The 21,314-nt window shown below is 40.8% G+C and overlaps 1 protein-coding gene across 22 annotated transcripts in view; it reads right to left on the bottom strand.

Annotated features, from left to right (window-relative positions):
• The window catches only part of KIAA1217 (KIAA1217 ortholog), a 357,281-nt gene that overhangs the window by 187,925 nt on the left and 148,042 nt on the right, over positions 1 to 21,314 (bottom strand). The window contains exon 1 of one of the 22 annotated variants that reach the window (XM_038129620.1): positions 8,145 to 8,266. The exons of the other annotated variants lie outside the window; for them this stretch is intronic. The gene's annotated coding sequence lies outside the window, so the exon portion shown is untranslated. Of the gene's footprint in view, positions 1 to 8,144; positions 8,267 to 21,314 lie in introns of those variants that run through there. 22 annotated transcript variants of the gene reach the window in all.

Consider the following 21,314-nt stretch of genomic DNA (forward strand, 5'->3'; position numbering starts at 1 on the left):
AAATTGGGGAACTTCCTGCTACAGGACATAGCAGTTACCAAGTTAAGAGTAGTTTAAAAAATAAAAAAAAAAGTTAATGGGAAAAAATAATCCACTGAGCACTGTTAAGAAAAAAGGACATAATCCTTGGTTTCCCTCAAGTAATCTTTTAATTGCATATTTCTGGGAGCTGGGAGGATATTCCAGAAGTATGACTACATACTTTCCTTGATCCCACATCCTTCTTTAAGTAACAATCATCAGTCAAGACAGGTTGTTGGGTCTGGTACAACTGCTCTTACACTTGACATTGTTAACTTGGCTTGTTAGCCCTAATGCTAACAGCAACACTTCGTAATATGTGCTAAACATAAAGAATTAGAAGCACATTACAACAGAAAAACAGCAACCCTAGACCTAATCAAAACACTCTGCTCTGTGGTGAAAATCACATGGAAATCTCCTCCTGAAGAGAGGATATGGGAGAAAATGAATGGCATACATTAAGTCATGTCTCATCTGTTGTAGAAAACTGTCTACGCAAGAAGGTCAGTGCAGTGGAAGCTACAGAATGAATTTGCAGTGCCTCAGCTATTCCACAGAGGTGACAGACAATGCAGGGTAAATCTTACATGGCATCAGCATCCAAGGCTCTGCACACCATCACGTGTCAGAACACCGTTAAACCTTTTGGACAAGGGATCTGTATGGCCCTGGGGGGCTGAGATCATCTTTTCTCCTGCATCAATTCCCTGCTGCCGAGAAGCCTCTCTGGAGGACTGTAGGTGCCCTGACTTAGACTGAAGCACAGTGTGCACCAAGCCTCCTGTGCCCTTCCCCATTTGTCCAGCATATGGAACCACAGGCGAGACCATGTGCAGATCAGCACACAATACTCAGCAAGGCAACACTCGGATCTGGGGGGTCATTGGTAATTCCCTTGTTTAGAAGCATTTATTTAGAAATCAGAATATCCGCACACAACCTTGCCATGAAGGCATCATATGCTTTTTTCCTGGTAGTTCCTTGGAGATTTGCTTTGACTATTTCCTATTTGAGATGTGTAACCACCTCTATGCTTTCTCAGTCCAAGGAGACTTATTATTTTTTCTTTTTTCTTTTCTTTTTTTTTTTTTTAAGTCAGGAGACATTTTTCAAGGGCAAAGAATAATACACCTTTTATTAAGCAGTGATGCACATTAAGAAACTTTTTACTAGCAATTTCTCAAGGAATGTTATAACTGGCTGACTTGAAAGAGACCTATCCAAAATCTCATTAGATTTTCAAGTACTTTAGAAAGCAGTTCTTACAGAATTATCAAATGCACAGGAAAGCAATGGCAGTTTCATACCTGAGATTATGTACTTGTGTGTTAACTGCAGAAACACATCAGAGTGGTGAGGAGCACTTGGAGCTACTGCTGTAACAGGGAGCTCCAGGGATTGTTGCAGCAGACTATTTGTAAACATTTCATTTGCATGATTAAATACGTTTCTCAAGTGATGTACATATGATATACAGTGATGTGTCTCAGTAACTCCTGACCCAGAAAATCCGAAGTAATAAAAAATAATCACAAAATCTTCACAGGTGTGGCACACACACAGTTCGTAACACTTTGCATAAGCAAACTTTGGATACTGTGGTTTGTGTAGAGCAGCCAAATCTGTCCTCTGCTGGAGACCAGGGCTCTGCACATGGCCCTGCAAAGGTGGCTGCAGGCTGGCGGGTGCACTGGTTGTTCTGGAGATGTTTCACACCCACCTGAACTATTTATTGGCACTGCAAATGACAGAAAATAAGAGTGCTCTTTTCTAGCTGACAGGACTTCTCCTTAGATATGACCAAAGAATCCCATTCCTTCCTTCTTTTGAAGGGAAGCCAACCTGCCACACCTCACTCAGCCTCAGCCATCAAAAATCCAAGGAAATATCCACCTAGTATCCACTTAGTAACCACAGAGGTGAAAGAGCAACTACTGAAGGTAATTCATTGCACTGAATCTAGACCCCTGTTTTAAGATGGGGTGAATTAGCCTCCTGAGACACCTCTCCCTGACTGTACAGCAGCATACACATTAGACTAAATGCCCAGCACATACAGGGGCCAATATTACAGAAGCTGACTCTTGCATGCAGCACAGCAGAGCATTTATTGTTCAGTGGGCAGCTCTCCAGTGGAGGTAGTGGTGATCACTTGAAAACATCTGCACATATGACTTTTTGGATGGCATGACACTTACTTAAATACTTCTGAGAAGAAAATAAAATAAATTTTTTATTTGGAAAAACATGTACTCTCTATACATGGAAATATCTCCTAATACTCTTTCCAACATTTCCACAATGTTTTAGACAGCGAGTGATTCCCATGTAGACTGTTTTTCTCAAGAGCCAAGCACACGTTTAATTCTAAATTTTAGGCTCATGTTCCACATTCTCTATATGAAGACTCTGCTATTTCTATTTTTGCCCAACACTTTTTGTCACACTGTTTTGCTGCCAGCAGACTAGACAATCAGTTTCTCAAACACTTCTCTCTTGAAACAAAACAATCCAACCCAGATCATATTCTGAGGAGACTCTCACTCTACCATGAAATGCTGTTTTACAAGGTTGAGGACGGTCTGTCTTTCCCTCACACTACTTTTCTGTTTGCAATCTCATACCAGATGGAGTTGTTGCATGATTCCTGTCCAGACTTTGAAAATGCAAGCATGAAGCCTGCTCTTATAACTTCTGTCAGTAACACTTCATGAGTGGCCGCTGTGGCTGTGCCAGAAGGGCTGCAAACAGCGCTTCTTTCTGCCCCTAGACCCCAATCCATGCAGACACGCTGCAGAAGCACCCCGAGCTCTGCTGAGCTGCGTGGGGATGCCAGGGGATCTCTGTGCGTGCAGCACATGGCAGCACAGGAGAGGCAACACCTCTCTCACACGAACACCCGTGTGCAGCCTGCAGCTGCCTGCTCAGCTGCTGCTTCTCTCACCTCTTGCCTCATTGTCTTCAGCGTATTTTGCTGACAACATTCTTCACTTTGCCTCATCTAGCACCCCCCCAAGAAACACAGGAAGAAAAGCTATTTATAGACAAAGGCATAGTTAGAAGGCTGTGTTTGAAGCTGTTGGTAGCTGGATACAGTGGATAGCTCAGTGGATAGCTGGGCTGGAGAGGGGCTGAGAGCTGGCCTGGGGGGTTACAGCAGCTGAAGGCTGTTCAGCACCAGCACACCCACCACCAACAGGGAGAGTGAGCACCCACCTCCTGCAGGCATTAAGCTTCTGTCCCCTAAAACACCCAGCTCAGCAGCAGGAGAGGGAATTCACTTCCCATCTTGATACTTCATCTCAAGACTTGTCCTAGCTTTTCACTCTGTGGCCATGACCCGACTGTGCTCAATGCCCTGCCAATGAAATACAGGCAATTTTTGCAAAACTAAAGAGTTTCATACCATGGAAAGTCCCGGAGCTTGGAGAAAATAGGTGGATCTCCACCCATTGTCTGTTTCAAACACAGCTTCAAATTACAGCCTTCTAATGAAAGTATGGGGAAATCAGATGAACAGAGAAATCAGACTTTGACAATAGAGACACAAACGACATGCAAACCACTTTTTTTTAAAAAAAAAAAAGTTCTTTTTTTAAAAACTTTCATTTGTCTGTCATCCTCAATGAAACACAATGACTCTCAAAAGAACACGCAGAAGCATGTCCTACAGGCTCCCTGCGGCTGGCAAGATCCCCATATGAAAGTCCAGAAACTTAATCAGGCCTGGATGAGAAAAGTTAAAGCTATTCTTAGATGCTGCTTTGGAAACCACAAACTGATTTTGAACACAGAAGAGGAGAAGTCCTCCTTGAGAGTTCTGAAAGAACTTAAAATCTTCAGTCTTTTTCTAATATCTCATTTTCAGGGTGAAGCCTCAGGCGGTTGGCTTTCCCTACAGCCTCAAAACTGGCTAGACCACAAGAGATTCTGCTCCAAGCCAGTGTCATAAGATTGATTAACCCCTTAAAACTCTATGTAAGATCTCAGAATAGGTCATAAGCAGAGGTACCTTTTAGTCTGTAAAACCCATGACACTTGTTTTTGCAGCTACATGATGATGCAGGCACACACATTTAGCACTTTGCACACACTGCAATGCCAGCAGTGTAAACTGCTAAATTCTGAAGGAAAATGAAACTTTTGTAGCTGCTTGTTAGTTACTGAAGTTGATGTCTGTTTGAAGATAAAAACAAAACAAAATATAAAGTTTTAGACTAAATACAAGCTGTGGTGCTGGCAGAATTTTGAACTGATCTTAAAATATACCTGCACATGGGATATTGAGCACTACTTCTTAATGTTACTGAATGCTCTTCACAGGAACAGTGTTAGATTTAAATCCCAACAAGACATTAGTGGTTGCCTATGGAAGGCAAATACCCAAGGGATATAAAAACCAAACAACCAAAAACCCCCCAAAACAAAACAAAAAAAAACCACCAAAAACCCAAACAAAAAAACCAAAAACAAAATAAAACCCCAACACTTAAACTTGACTTGGCCAAGTCTTTACACATATTAGATAAAAGACGTAGAAAACAGATGCTTCTTCTTACCAGCAGCCAAGATCTTCTAATAACCCTACAATTTGTTAATCAACTAACAGATGGTACTGCTTTAGGAAAACACACTATTTTGATTTTGCATTTACATGGTCAGTTTCCTACAAAACTATTGTCAAGATTTAACCACTGTTATATAACCTAGTAATTTTTATTCCTATTCTTTGAATAAGTCAATAAGTACATCAATAAGAAGATAATCAATTTTAATCCAAACAAAATCTCATTTTTACATAGTTTTCAGTGATGAATAAGTTTCCACTTACCATGCTGAATCTCACCAATTTATAAAACTTGCTGCAAAATTATGACATAAAAATTCTGTTGACTTTGACTTAAAACCCACTACATTAAGTTTTTTAGGGCAAAGCAAAACTGTCAAGGCAAAATTTAGTGTAACTTCATAATATCTGCATAAGGTGGTTCCCACACATACATAACTTCATTAATGTGTTTTAACCTCTATTTTAAATACATAAGAAGCCTTGCTCTCTCCTAAAATGACACCAAAATTTTCTTACACAGATTATATAGCTTCTAAATATTATTAGGTTAAAAATTTTTAAATTTGCTTATTAAGTTTATTTTTTAATGAATGCTGTTTACTTAAATTTAAGTTTTAAATCAGTATGCCTCTGCTGAGCTAGTCTCTCTCTGATTGTCGCTGGCTTAACTTACCAATACTCGGCTGCTGGGCCATAACAGCTCCTGCCACCGTGACACAAATTCACTGCCAGTCCAGTCACAATGTCACATACCTTGCACAAACCTACCACCACTCAATCTGGGTGCCAGGCTGTGGTTTCTGCTGCTCAGCCTCCCATTGGAAATGGGAGCAGCCTGCTCTCCAAAGGTGTTTGGCAGACCCTGCTCCCAGACCGCAGCAGCAGCTCCCCCCAGCTGAGCTGCTTCCACAACTCTAAGTGGTTTTTGCCCCACAGGCTTTGGCTGCCCTGGTTCTCTCTGCAGTGCCAGGGCTCCTCCACAGCCCCGCCTGTGCCACACCTGGCCAGGGCCACCGACCAAGGTGCCCAGGCATGGGGCACTGGGCACTCCAGGTTCTGCAGCAAGAGGCTCCAGTGTTTTCCTATGTCACCCTGCAGATGAGGTGACATCAAAACAGCCCTGATCAGAGCATGGATGGAAGGGAACGACTGCCTCTGCCCAGACAAGAAAACTGTGAGCAAGAACAAGGCAGTTTGGCAGAGAAGGTCTGTAACACAGTACACTCATGGAGAAAGCTTAGGAAGGCATTTATTTTTCATGTTTGCTCTTTAAATAAAGATAGGCAGTTTTGGATATGCGCACAGATTCTGTAGTTTGAGGCCATTAGGAGGGCTTGTTTTTCGGCTGTTTTTTCATGCTTTTATCATCTGATACAGATGTAGCACAATTTTGAAAGCACTTTCAAAGTACTTGCATATGGAAACTTGTTTACAAGTACAAAAAGAATTGTCTTACAATGCCACTTCTCAGCACTGGACATGACAATGCATTCAGCTCTATTTAAAGGAAGAGAGAGTTCTAAAATTTCTGAATATCTGAAACACACTAAAAGCACCCAGCATGTTTTTCAGCAAATTAACATTTTTTCTGTATTTTCAATGGCAGATTAAAAATGAAAGTTGAGCACGTGAATCCCTGAAATTTTTCTAACATCTGGTTTAAAAGTTTAAATCTGGGCTTTTACTTGCAAGAAACACAAGGCACAAAGTTAGAGGAAAATAAAGTGATTTAGGAAAAATGAAATAGGAGAATGCCATAACCTTTAGTTATTTGATACTAATCAAAATTTTATAAATGTATATAGACTGGAAGACAGATATTCTTAAGTTATGAATTATTAAACTTTGAACTGTCCTATATATACACCTGTATTCACAGTAACATAATGCTACAACTCTGTTTCACAGCATATCTCTCCCTCTCTAAATTGCTCATCATCAATTAAATTATAAACTCTATCAAGACACACAAGAATTTCCTGCACAGCGTGTGATATAATGGTCCAATGAATTCTGCTGTGAGTTTCAGCCTATTACTCATAATATAATAAATGATACTTTAAAATGCATTGCAGAAATTCTCTCTCAGTTAAATACTTAACTTTCACTTAAATGCAGCAATAATCCTCTGAAACAGATGCATGACTGAAATGAACATTAAGAGTTTCACATACTGGCACACATATCTGACAGAGGTCTTTAAGAAATTCAAAGCAGGTTATACTGTGTGTAGAAGATAAAAGTCCCACCTGGCCAAGTTCCAAAAGAGATCATGGGATAGGATGAGACACTCAGTGCTGGAATGTGTCTCTTTTGAAAGGCTAGCACGTACATGGTGGGGACAGTGTGTGAGGGTGGCTCAGCTGGGTATACAAGCAGGTTCATGAGCAAACTCACACCTGCAGCAACATTCCTGGCTTGCAAGGGGTTGCAGAGAACACTTGATAAATTACATGGCAGAAGATGTTTCTACCATCTCCAACTTATTCTCATTTTTTAAAAATTAATTATTTTCTTTGAGTTTTGCTGCGTAAAAATTCAAGAATTTTCTTACCAAACCTCAGTTCCTATGGGTGGCAAAAGGAAAAGAAAATGTGAATTTTTAGTAGTGTGAGACTTGTGGGGTGCAGAGTCTCTTTGGCTTTTGTATAATGGCTCTTACAAGGAGCCCATAAACAGCAGTGGAATCGCAGCCACTGGGATGAAGACAAATTTCCTACTGACAGCTGAGGAGCAGCAGGGAGGCACAGACAGATCCTGGGCTTTGTTTTACTGCACCCAGGCTGCCTCCTTGCATCAGCCCTGTGGGGAAAGAGCAGAGGGCAAGGGGACTTTGGGGGGAGCCACTCTGCTTGAGCACAGTTCACTGCATCAGAAGCACCTTCCTCGTGAAATGGAGGAGCACAAGGGCTTCCATTGTGCCTCCACACCCAGGTCCACATGGCCACTGCTCCAGCATGACAGCACACACTTCTGGATAAAGCACAGAATTTCATATGCCTTGAACACCGCACTATTTTTGATTAAAGCAAAAGAGAAATACACCTAGACAAACACTCTCATTCTACTCTGCTCACCTAGGGTGTCTAACTCTGCCTTGAAGGAGGTTTGGATTGCTCTACTATTGATATTTAAACAGAACCCTTGATTCCAAATTGTTGGTGGAGGCACCCTACAGCTATTGGAAACATCTGAAAAGGTAGTAACATAATAGATTCGTGGATTGGCAAAATCACCTCTGTCTCTTAATCCAAGACCCTGGATAATGAAATGCACTGCTGATGTCTCTCAGAGGTGCTCCAGCAGCTTAGACTGGTGCTTTGTAATACAAGCAGTAGCAGATCTGCTGTTGTTTTCTTTTCTTACTGAACATTTCACCCTTGCTGCATCAGCAAATTAGTATCTACTGAATTCAAAGCTATTACACAATACCCACAGTCCCTCCCCCTAAACAAAGAAGATAAAAAATACTATGTTTAAAATACAATTAAATTTCTAGATAATAACAAGATTTATGAAATCAAAACTTCATTTAAATGTTTTAACTTACTGAACTACTCTTCTCCTCCAGCAGAGCGTTCTGCACCAGTTATTAGCAACAAGAAGGGAATTTCCTCCTCCTCAGACTATTCTTGAAATAGATTGCAGTAAGTCTTCCTTTCCAACCCCAGCCTTCAACAGTGAAAGGAAGCAACTCTCAATCTACCGGCAGGAACAACCTCACAAACTAAAAAAAACCCCAACCAAACAACCCCCATCCCACAATTTTGACGATCACTTTTTTAAATGTCAACAAAGACATTTCAGAAAGAAGATCTCTATGAGCTGTTTTAAAAGACTTCCTACTGCAGAAACCTAAACCATAGCATAATGCTTGCCTTTCTTGCCTTTCAAGTCCGGAAAGCTCTTTGTTAAGATCACTTGTAGTAAGGAAACAAGTTTTCACTCACTCTCTGTGTGTATTTTTGTAAGGCAGTCTTGTAAACAAACCAGTGATAGTTTATGGATGCCAATAGAGGACAGATTGCCTTTGCCATGAATGTTAAATGAAAATTTCTACATCAGCCCCACACAGCCTTGCAAGATTTGGGAATTCACTCCATATGGCAGGGTCAACAGTCAGAAGACAGACAATGACAAACAGATTCAGGTGTCATCAGACTCACTCAATAAAGACAACTTTGTTGTCATTAATAGGGAAGGAAAAGGCAAAATATGTAGCAAGTGGCTGTACAAATGTGTACTGCACAGCACATTTCAAGATCTCAGTTAAATGGAAGCCAAATCAATAGCTAAACCTTATGCTAGACCCTGAGATCAGTCTGGGTACAGCAATGATGAAAGGTGGGCATTAGCTAAATTCAGTAACTGAGAAAATAGAGGGTCCTTTGGTTTCAGGGTACGTTTGAGTTCTCTGGGTTTTCTTAAAGTGTTCTCTGTCTCTTCTCCACTTCTCCAGCCTGGAACACCTCCCCTCCTCTCTTATAAGCCAAAACAAAGGGCTTTGCAAAACTCCCTCTTAGAGGGAGTATCAGTATCTCTAGCATTAAGGGATTTTGGAAGAGAGACTGATGCTGCAGCCTCAGCATCTTAAGAAAGGTGGAAGGCCAAAATTGTCCCTGTCTCATCCATGCCTTCACCCTGGGATCTGATATAAAATCTTGAAAACTCAGCTATTCTGTGAGCACTTCAGCCTTCCTTCCCAGGACTCTTCTGTGGAAACTGTGCTGACAAAAAGTATTCACCACAAGATTTTTATGTGGCATTGGATTGGTAATCACAGGCTTCTTCAATACAGCATGCCACTCCTAGACTTAGCAATCCCTCGCTCATATCTTTTTCCGACCTTGCTGCAGAGTTGGAAAACAGAGAAACCATGATCTAGCCTCTTTACTAATATGTTAGGGGGAGGAACTATAGCAGTACAACAGAATCATCACCTTCCATAAAAAGCAAGAGACAAAGAAAGTCCTTCCTAAAGACATGCCTTCCCCCATCCCCGATCAATTTTAGACAATCTGATCAATGATCAGGGAGTTGAGAGTATTCTGGACTCTATGAAGGTTTTATTTGCTGTATCAGGAGCCCAGGCTGCTCATTTAGGGGTTGAAGTTCCATGACTAGAAGCCAGTCATCTTTGAAAATAACAGACTGAACTAGAAATCATCACCTCACTGCAACAAAATGGCTTTTCACAATAGAAAATCGCAAATTATGGGCAGATGCTCCATCAGTGCAAAAGAATCATCACAAACTGAAAACAGAAACTTGGAAAAACAAAGCATGCAGGAAATCCAGAAAGAAAGGCATTGGGGTCAACGTGACAGAGGAAAAGAGCTGAAATTGAAGGATACACTCTACTGGGAAAAGTCTGAAGAAATACAGGAAAAATATTTCCACAAGTTTTCTGGCAAAGAAATCCTCCATTAGGAAGCAGAGAAATAAAAATACTCCTGGGATAAATGCAGAGTTAGGTGTTTGATAGCTCATGGCCACCTGCCATCTGATTAGCAGTGAATGCTCCTACCACAGAGGCAGCAGGTATGAAAATGCACTGATATACTGAAATTCTGTCCTGGGAAAGCATGTGACAATACTTTTAATTGACGCTAGCAATACTTGCACTTCCCAAAATGTCAATAAAATTTGTTACACATTTATTCAGTTGATGATTTTTGTTTCATATGAGAAAAAGGAGTGCTGTCTCAGAGAAATTAGGCTGCCATACCAAAATCCGTGTTCATTTAAATAGCAGACCAAATGCAAACAGATGCTGTCTTGATTTCACATTTAAAGTCCAAGACAATAGTTCCCAAAGCAGGGTCCCAAACTAGGTATGGCCGGTTGCAGGGCTCTGCAAAACTGAAATCTCATTTTACAGTCCCCAAAAAGCATCTTTGGGGAATATAGGGAATAAATTGCAGCTACCCTTCTTACACTTTACTTCTGTGAACTTTGCTTCTTTTTGGAAAAGAAATGGAAGGAGGATAGTAGCAGGACGCAATAAGAGGCTGCAGCTATTTTGCATAAAATTGCTATTTAGCAGGGAATGAAGTCCTTATAATGTCTTTTTACCATATCCTCATTTTACTCATCATGTTATCTCTGATTATGGAGTTACAGAAGGTAATACTTTTCTGTTAATACTTTTTTTTTTAAATGAAAACCCATTCTGACTGTAGCCTCCTCTGTCAGAATCACCCTGGACACAGCCAAGGCGTAGGTGGGGAGAAGCAGCCACTGCCAGGATCATACACCACAGCTTAAACAGAGACCCAGAACTTTCATTCCAGCTCTTCTAAAAACTTGGTGTGTCCCCGTTTTGCCTTAATTCCCTTCCAGGAAATAGGGGTGTAACCTGTGACAACTTGCCATTGCTGTACATGCCCATTTTGCTGCTACAGAAGTATCCTTTGAAGTTTATCTCTGTACTCCTCACAAGTTGTCCCTTAAATAACCCACTGTCACACATTTCATGTGTCCTCTGCAGTGATAATGTGTCAGTATCACTGGGGACATTTGTTTCAATGATGCAGAAAATGCTTTTATCTCAGCTACACCATTCTGAAAACTAATAAACTAATTCTTGTAATTCTGGTTTTGACAATCCTTATGACACAGAAAGCAAAAATTGTATACAGATTTAATTCCATCCTCCAGACAAGCTGAGCTAGATCCAAGTGGGAGTCAAAAGATGCCTGGAAGTTAGAGAAGGGCAGAGGCTTTCCCATATCCAACATACAGCAATCCTACCACTTCTCCTCACACCTCCTTGCTTCTTGGAGCTCTGTCCTCTGGTCTTACAGCTGAGATTTTCCCATCTCTATCAGCCTGGTAACCAGCATCCAGGGCACCACCCTGGCCAGAGGAAGCCAGGGACAAAAAGCACAGTCCAAGGTTACAAATGCATGTGAACTTATGCTAGTTCTGTGGTGACAGAACAGTACCTGGAGCACCTCTAGCTCAAGAGTAGATTAAGACCACAGGACAAGAACCCAGGTAGTGCTCAAGTAGTGCTCAGGTAGTTCTCTTGGATTTATGACATTTAAAACAAATCCTGAGTGAGTGTGCCAGCCATCACTATCTCACTGCCTGTGCTGGAGTGTTTGGCATCCAAGAAGCAGGGAGGAGGTCTGATGCTGAAGACATGGGCATCACTTGAGACTCAGCTGAACAAAGACTGCTGAATATCAGTAAAAAATAGTCACTCCTGTGGCCTTAAAAAGAGGTTTCTGAGATTACAAGCTTTTTAGAGTAATTTAACTTAAATTCTTTTTCTGATCTGGCTGCATTCCCACAAAGACAAATTACAATTTAAATTGATGTAAAAAAAGCTACATAGCAGTTGGAGTACTTTTGTCAAACTATCCAAGTAAAAAACTTGTAATTTAAGACCCCACTAAAACAGAATAAAGAGAGGTCCACCAATGGGTTCAAAAGCAAGCAAAAGCAAAACAAACAAATAAAAACAAAACATCGAGAGACAGAAGGCTGGGAAGCTACTTGTATTGGGTTTCCTAGGGAGGGGTTTGGTAGTGGGGGGACAGGGGCCTACAGCTTCCATGGGAAGTTGCCAGAAGCTTTCCCCATGTCTGATAGAGCCAATTCCAGCTGGCTTCAGGATGGACCCACTCCTGGCCAAGGCTGAGCCCATCAGCCATGGTGGCTGTGCCTCTTGGATAATGTATTTAAGAAGGGGAAGGAAGTTATTGCACAGAAACAATTATGGCCAGAGAAGAGACAATCAACTCTGAAAACACCAGTAAAGAAGAAGAGGAAGGATGTGCTCCAAGAGCCAGAGCAGAGATTCCCCTGCAGACCATGGTGAAGAAAGTGGTGAGGCAGGTTGTGTCCCTACAGCCCACAGAGGTCAGTGGGGGAGCAGAGGTCCCCCTGCAGCTCATGGAGAACCCCATGCTGGAGCAGGGGGATGCCTGAAGGCAGCTGTATCCCCTGAGATGCCTGTGCTGGAGCAGGCTCCTGGAAGGACCTGTGGACCCATGGAGGAAGGAGCCAACTTTGGAGCAGGTTTGCTGGCAGGACTTGTGGCCCTGTGGGGAACCCATGCCAGAGCAGAGGGGAAGAATTGCAGCCTGTGGGAAAGATTCATGTCAGCTTGGTGGAGGAATGTTTCTGCTGGGAGGGAGCCCACGCTGGAGCAGAGGAAGAGTGTGAGGAGTCCTTCCCCTGAGGAGGAAGCAGCAGCAGAAACAATGTGTGATGAACTGACTGTTACTCCCATTCCCAATCTCCCTGCGCTGCTGGCAGTGGGGGATAGAGAATCAGGAACAAAGATAAGCTTGGGAAGAAGGAAGGGTTCTGTTTTAAGATTTAACTTCTCATTATCCTACTCTGATTTGATTGGTAATAAATTAGACTAATTTCCCCAAGCAGAGTCTGTTTTCTCTGGGATGGTACCTGGTGAGTGATATCTTCTGGTCCTTGTCTCAACCCACATGCATTTCATTACATTTTCTCTCCCCTGCCTAGCTGAGGAAGGAAGTGATAGAGCAGTTTTGGTGAGCTCCTGGCATTTAGCCAGGGTTGACCCACCACACTGCTTCATTAAAAAACAATAAAATGAAAATTCATTATAGTGAAAAAGAAAAGCATTCATCTAAATATACAAGACTAATAGGAGAATATTTCTGTAATATTATAATAGTTTTACTGTGCTAATATACCTTTTTAAAATTAAGGATCATTGACTAGCAAAAGCTGAAAATTAATAGTAAACATATGACCCAAACATGTAAATTACAAATAAAGAAGTGGTTACTGAAACTTCCAAAAATATATTTGCATTGCCTGAATTAGAATAGAAATTACAGAATCCTAGAATGGTTTGGTTTGGAAGAGATCTTTAAAGATCATCTAGTCTAACCCCAAGAGCAGAATGGACACAGAAATGGACCTTTGAAAGACAGTGAAATGCAAGATAGGTGAATCTCTGAAGAGATCATAGTAAGGTCAGAGAGTGGTGGATTTTGATGCACAGAACTGCAACATCCGGAGGATGAACAGTGGAGAAGAGGAAGGTCTCACTGTAATTAAATTAATATAATAACCTCAGCTGTGCTATCTTCGAGATAGATTAGAATCATGATTCCTATTGTAAAATAATCTCTCAAGAGAGGGCATAGGGGCAGTAGAGGAAAAAGGGGCTGTTCCTAAAATAAAGGGCTATTCTGGAATCAATCCATGTTGGTCAGAGAGAAAAGACAGCCAGGTGAAGCCATCTGATTTGGATGGAAATGTGCATGACTCAGAGGAGACACACAGCTCTGGGGAGTTTTCAAACATGAGGGACAAATTGAATGCACAGAACTCCAGACTATCCTACTTACCCAGCTGCACAAGCAAATATGAGTTTATTTGTTATTATTACATGAAAGTTTGCTGTGCTGTTACACACATGTTAAGAGTGTTGCAAACATTTAGTGCTTGAAGCCATGAATTTACCTCATGCGTGCACTGAAATACAGGGAAGTGCATGGCTTCATTTATGCTGTCTTATTTTGCCTTTCCGACACAGCTGAGAAAGAAAAAAAACTGCTCTTAACAGAAATACATTGTCAGAGTTTGGAAGTAGATCTCAGAGAAAGCAACTCACCTCTTCAAGGGAGCAAAAGCCAACTAGTGAGAAGCAAAGGAAGAAGCAGCCACAAACACCTAAAAATAGAAAGTCCAGTAGGAAGTTCCCCTACAGAGATTTAATCTGCTATTGTACTCAGATCCTGGCATTACGAGTTAAAATCGACAAGAAGCTATCATCTTTAATACATCATCTCCTTCCTACTGTTCTTTAAAGCAAAGAAGCTGATTAAACATCCTGCCACACTCCGGTAACCTTAACAGCACATTTCTTCATCTTGCACTGAAAAAGGTCAGTCACATGTTAAATTGCCTTTCTTTGTGTGAATTTACACTCAGCACAGGACTAAGTCAATAAGGGCTGTATTTCTTTTCAACAAACCAACCACTACAAAGTAGGACATTGCATCTTATTTCAGAGAGATATTAAAAATTCAAGTATTTCTTGCTCTTTTAAAAAGTTTGACTTTTACATTTTCTTACTGAAGATCCAGATAAACTAGTGTGGTATATTTTACTAGAATATTAATATCTCCCAAAGCACTAAAAAAGCAAACACCTTTACCTTCATTTCATAAAGCAGTAACGATCTTAAAGGTTATAGCTTTATTGTTCCCTAAAATGTAAGTATAAAATTCAGAAGAATGTTTTAAGGCTTTAAATGAAAAGAATAAAACCAAAAATACAACTGTGAAATTATTAGATATTAGCATATATTAGCTTTTATTTTATTTAAGAAGTAGTATCAATCCATACACGCTTCTCTGAACAGTTGAACTATGACTAAAAAAAGATCTTTTCTATACAACTGCCAAAATCCCATTTGTCAAAAAGTGTCATTATTCTGGGGAATGCAGCAGTGGCATCTGAGAAGAGCAATTTTTGAGGTTTTTGCTGTTGCCTGACAATTCTTTACAGTTTTTGTGCCTTTGGATGCCTGTTGAAGTTGATAGGAAAACAATGCTTGTTTTTAAAGGCACAAGGTTGAAGGTTCTGCTGGGTGATACTTTTCACATGAAGCATAGGTTCCAAAGCACACGTATAATGACCTCCTTCTCACCCACATGAAAATAAAAACATGTGGCTTCTCTAGATTGTCATGGCAGCACAAGGGTCAAAAAACCAGAGGGGGATTGCGGGAGGAATTTCCCAAACATTTTCCTACACAGAAAAACAGGCTGGCTATTACATTTCCACCCTTTCAGTACAGGAGGTGTTTTGAGTAGTAAAGGTCTTTGTTCTTGGCCCAGCAGAAATGCTACAATTTTGGCTAGGGAAAGGAATGATGGACCAAACAGCTTTCCAATATGCACAGTAAGTATGAAAATGAAAGTGATTTTTGAGTTGGAAACCAGCAAATCTGTGAGTGTGATTCAACACCACCACTGCCCTTTGGGACAACAAGGGAGTTGGACTGGACAGAGGAATTCTCCTTCCACTTTGCGGGCTCCCAAACAAAAGCAAGTTGCCAGAAGGTCAGAGCAGCACTGGGCTTGTGGGCTAGGGAGCTCCAGCAGCCCCCTAGGCATCCTCCCTCCCTGTTAGCCCAGAAGGGCTGCACCTGTGCCCCAGCCCAGGGGCTGTGAGGCCCTCTGCTCTCCAGAAAGCCAGGGGATGTTCCACAGATGAAGCTCTGGGATATTGTGCAGTACTGCTGGGTCACTGAGTACGACCTGCAGCGTAACTGTTTAGCAGACATCCACACTCTGGGTTTTACAGGATCTGTCAAATGAAGATGAAAGGCAGTACTGACCTTCACCTCAACTCCCTTGGTTTTTTTGTACTTTAAGTAGAGCAATCTGCGTGAGTAAATGGATACACTCCATGCCACCCTGGAGTACATCAGCTGTGCTCTCTTACCTGTATCTAGAATGTAACCAAAACTTTTAAACTCCACTCCCTTTTCCCTTCTCTGTGGGATTTAAAGCAGTAATAGGTACCATGTTTTGGCACCACTGTTAGTTTGTCCCCTTGGTATCAGTGACAGTAAAAAAGGACAGGCAATTATTTACGGCTGTCTGCTGTTAATAGTGCACACAGAACTCCTGATTGCAGAGGAAGCATGAACCCCTTCCTCACAGGATAAAAAGACAATATATCACAATCTGAATACACAATGCACTTATTGCTCTTAGTATTTGCACCTGGTAACCTTTGAATGTAATAATGTAACCTTAATATTCTACAATACAGTGCTAATAGGGAATTTCTTTTTTATGAAAACAAAATAAACCAATTCTGTCATGTGAAACAACTGCTTAAGATACTTCTGGAGCATCAATTTTCTTACTGTTTCTCAAAAAGATGCACAGAACCACAGAACTCCTTGTGCTCTCCTTGCTATGTACACACACACGCCAAGAGACACTGGGCACTCACGCACTAAGCACTAGAGGTGACAGCACCTCTGGAGAGTCCCTCACAGAATGACAACAGAGAGGGTCTACAAGAGCCCACCACTTAGGAAATTAAGGAAACCAAATGTGTAAGAGAGGAGCAAATGAAAGGTGGCTTTCTTGCAGCCACAGTTGTTCAGAATGGAAAGAGCCACCTGCACAAGAAGGACCAACCTACCCCACAGAGCTCCCACCAGTACCATGATGTTGTTCTGCAGTGGAGGAGTTTCAACATGTAAAAGAAATTAGATTCACTTGATTTAAATTCCAGGCTCCCACAACATAAGCCATAGCTTCATTAATTTTAACTTGTTATGATGTGGTAATGTTGCTGCAAGAAGACATCCCTTCTTCCCTCAGCTGCTCACTTCCAGTCCCTGTCCCCACAAACCTCTGCACAGCCACACACTGAACCATGACAGCTCAGGGAAGTGACCCTGCTGAAACTAACATAAAAAAAAAAAATCTCTTCTTCCTCTGGATTAGAGGTTTCACTGCAAAGCATAACTCACACTGAGACTCTATTAGAAGGGAGGAAGTGATTAATTGTATATTGGGTTAATTACTAAAAGAGTGAATTGGTAAAAATATTATTCCATATACTTTATTGGAAAGTTAACCACAATTTTCCCCACCAATTCCAGTAACAATCTGGATACCTTTTTATGCTTTTAAGTTAATTTAAATTTTCTATGATACTGCGCCTGTTGGAGACACTTAGTAGGTGTGCTGAACATAAGGCACAGAAGATAATTACTTTGCTGGACTTGGCAGAGGTAGCCTATAGCTATGCTGGTCTCACTAAATCCAATCTCCTCTAGTCTTGAAAGCAACGAGGTCCTGAACATGTTCAAGTCGGACTGAGAGCTCTAAACCCCCCCCAAAAAAGTGCAGCCACTTCTGGTGCAACATATGGCAGCAATCCTGTGTAAGCAACATGTACAATAATTGTTCAGAGGAAGAATGAAGAGGAAGATCTCTGCTTGAAACTGAAGAGAGGTTTATCCCACAAAAGTGTGCAGCACATCATTACCCAAAGCGAACAAAGGCAGGACATCAGTATTCAAGAGTTCTGGGAACTTTAACAGGGAAGGGTCAGGGATTTGACGTGGTGTCCAAGTGAAATGCCAGTTACAGTTTGCACAGTGCCATCAGACAGACAATACAGTTTTGCTGAGAAACTATTAATTTAATGTTATGGAAGCAAAATATTAAGCTATGAGGTTCCATTATACTTAGAGCCTTTGACCCTGGTTTATCCTGGAGTTCAAGCCCTGATAATCTATGTGCTTGAAGCTTCTTGGTGGATAATGGAAAATTCTGCTCCATTTCCTCTGGGACTTCATGCTCATTAGTCACAGCATACCAATTAAAAGCTTTGTTAGAAAACCAGAGGAATGTGACACAGCACATGTACAAACCAGGAAGCTTCATTCACATATAACATGGATGAATGGCTCTGTATGGAAAGCCAAGCACTGCATTAGCAGGTCGTGTGCATCAGCCTGCAAGATCAACAAAAGACATGCAAAAATTTTTAAGTCAGCATTCTCACTAAGCAACGAATTTTCATTTAGAACAATGGGAGTTACAGTATTTTTCACAGCCCACACCTTCTTTCTAACCAAAGGTAAAATATTTTAAAAGTTGAGTTTTCTTACTTTGCTAGTTTGGCAATTATCTAGCAGGAAATCACCAAACATCATCAGCTACCAACCAGATTATTTTCCTAACCATCAGGGGTGAAGCTGGGGTTAGTGCCCTGGCAAGCTACTTATGACTAGAATAACAACCATTTTCAAAAGGGATTATTGCCACTATGAACCACTGTTAAGTATCTGTAACAGCAATTCTCAATTAAGGAAAGAATAGGACTCAGCGTCTGTGCTCTGATCACGCAGTTAATAACTGACTCCACCTCAATCAAAACAAAAGTGGGATTTAACATGCAGATTGATTTTTGCAACAGTTTGTGTTACCATTCCATGCTCAATCATTTATTACAGAATTTAAAAAATAACAGTCCGCTATAGTGGTAAAAACGTAAATTTGCTACATTTCATTAACCCTTTAAGGCTATTCCAACATTTCCCCCCCCCCCACTGAATGAGCTGCTCCCAGGAGGTTTCAGGGTTAACATCTTCCACTGACAGCATGCTATAAACCCAGAAGAGTCAATAGCTCTACCTTTCAACTTCTATTTTTATTTCTACCTTTCAAATGCAGCATTATAGAGATGTTTAGCATATTTCTTATATTATAGACAGAATACTTTGTTAAATATTCCATCTGTGACAGGGATGATCACATTAGAGTTTATTCCTCCTCCAGCACACTGGGAACATTGCTTTTTTCCTGCCCTTTTTCTTACCAGCACATCCTTACATCCTTTATCCTTGGGGACGGCAGCTCACCAGATGGGGCCAAAAGCCAAGGTAGGGAGCACACTCCCAGCACCTCCCACTTTGCCCTGGAGATCTGGGTCCCGGCAAGGGACAGGGACAGCTCTTGCCTCATCTGACTAGCACAGTGCCAGGAGATGGCCAGAGGGAAGAGGCAAGAAATGATCTTTCAGAGAAAGAAATGTTCTTTCTCACCTGAGCATCAGCAAAAATTGTTGGCTATGGTCATTGGTCCCACCAAGCACAGAAGAAGCCAAACTTCGCTCTTAAAAGCTGTTCCTTACAGAAATCTTAACTCAGTATCCTTTCTTTTTGCCTACAAGTAATTGTGTCTAAATTTGGGAGCACTTAAACTAAATAATTGTTCATACTGTATGAAGGAAATGCCCACTTGGGCAAACCACCACTCCTCCCCTCCCAGTTTACAAATCCCCACTGTCAGGAGTGGTGGCACTGTGCTGCCTCACTGAAGGAATGGGCTCAGCTCAGAATTCCTTGGGGTTGGGTTGACATTTCATCTATCACTGCAGAGCACAGCCCCACTGCACTGCAGGCCCTCCCACCTCTACACCTGGCAGGGACCCAGGAGACTCTCATGATGACTTGAGAAGGGAATGGCATCTGCTTTCTCCCCAGGTATCAGAGGAAAGGTGGGAGCAAAGCCAGAGATGACTCAAAGAGAAGCTATGAAGGCAAACTGAGTTAACAGAATGGCTCCTTCTCCTTCCCAGTGCCTCCCAGCCACAACTGAGACTTTCTCTTTGAAAGGCTGTGGTTTTCCACACATTTAGATCTGGTGAGAAGCTGCTCAGTGGTGTACTTAGTGAAGGTAGAAATGCAACAAGAGAAATGAAATTACAAATACCCGGCTTCTTGTTATGAATTCAAAGAACAGGATTAAAGCTGTTCAGAACACCTATTTCTTTTTTCAGTTTTCACAAAGCTTTTATTAAAAATCTGTATCATGCTTGGCAGATGTAAGAAGGAGACAGAGTAGAAGCTCTATGGTATTTAGAACCTAAAGAGCTAAGATGTTCTTTGGTTTAGCAGAGCCCTGCATCCATATCCCCACTAAAATCCAAAATAAAGTTTAGATTCTTCATTTGCTTTTTGGATTTTGAGCATTCAAGTTACAGGCAGGTAATATTTGCACCAGTTTCATTTTGTAAGTCTAATGCTGAGTGTCTTTTTTCTTTTCCTGGAATCAGAGGTTTAAATCTGCATTTAGGATTCCAGGAGCTGGAACACCAAGAAAATCTAAAACTGGAAAAAGACATGAAACTTTTTTTTTATATCAATGTCAAAGATGGTTTACCTCAAATGATATATTTATGGGTTTACAGTAATACTAAATAAATTATTAAGAAAGTAATTTAAAAAAAAACTTTCCCAATCATCTCTTTTTCTAGATCAGTCTGATGCCTGCTAACACACCATCCCAAAGTTAAATAGTTTTAATAAGGTAATTTTTTTCCTTGATGTTCACCAGGGAAGCTCTCAGTCTCTCACTAAAGCAGAGTATCTACCCTTTTATTACTCTAATTTCTCAAGTTGCCTTTGTTTTTGATGGATACAGCTGCATGTAAAACACCATTATCTTAAGAGAGTTATACTCTCATTCAATGACACATTAAAAATACTCTCTTTTTAAATGGAATTACATTTTAGTGTAAGTGAAAATAATTAAAGAACTACCTGTATGTGCCTATTACTCTAATCACCTACTTTAAAAAATCATGGAAATAAATTACTTATGCATGAGTGGAAGAGAACTACAGGATAAAGTATTTGATTCAGATGCCTGCTTGCAGCCCATACCATAAAAGTTACTTTAAAAAACCCCAAAATACATGTATATAGACAGATTGAAGTAATTTATCCATTTTCATCATGAGAAAAGTGATTAAGTTTTAATATAAAAGCAAAAGTAAACCACGAATCAGTAAAATAATTCTTCCCTGTACAGGGAAAGTATTTCACATTATATTTACAGTAGAAGAAGTCCAAATAAAAAGTACTTACTCCTAATTTTCTTGTTAAATAATCCAGATTTTCCAGTTAACAAACAAATCCAAATCACTCGTGAGAGTGCTATTTGAGCACTTGAGCATTTGAGTGCTATTTGAGAGATTTTTTTCCTTAGGGGATTAGTGAAATCTCTTGAGCTTTTTCCATTCTTCTACATTTCTCATTGTACCCCATTCTATCTTTAAAAAAATCCCAGAATTTTTATTAAAAATACATATATTTCTAATGGATAAAAATTTAAGGCAGCAGAATCCCCCTGAGCCTTTGAACAGATCCCTTGGACTCCCAGTGACATTTATC

The sequence above is a fragment of the Motacilla alba genome, chromosome 2 (genome assembly GCF_015832195.1).
Source record: "Motacilla alba alba isolate MOTALB_02 chromosome 2, Motacilla_alba_V1.0_pri, whole genome shotgun sequence".
Lineage (NCBI taxonomy): Eukaryota > Metazoa > Chordata > Aves > Passeriformes > Motacillidae > Motacilla > Motacilla alba.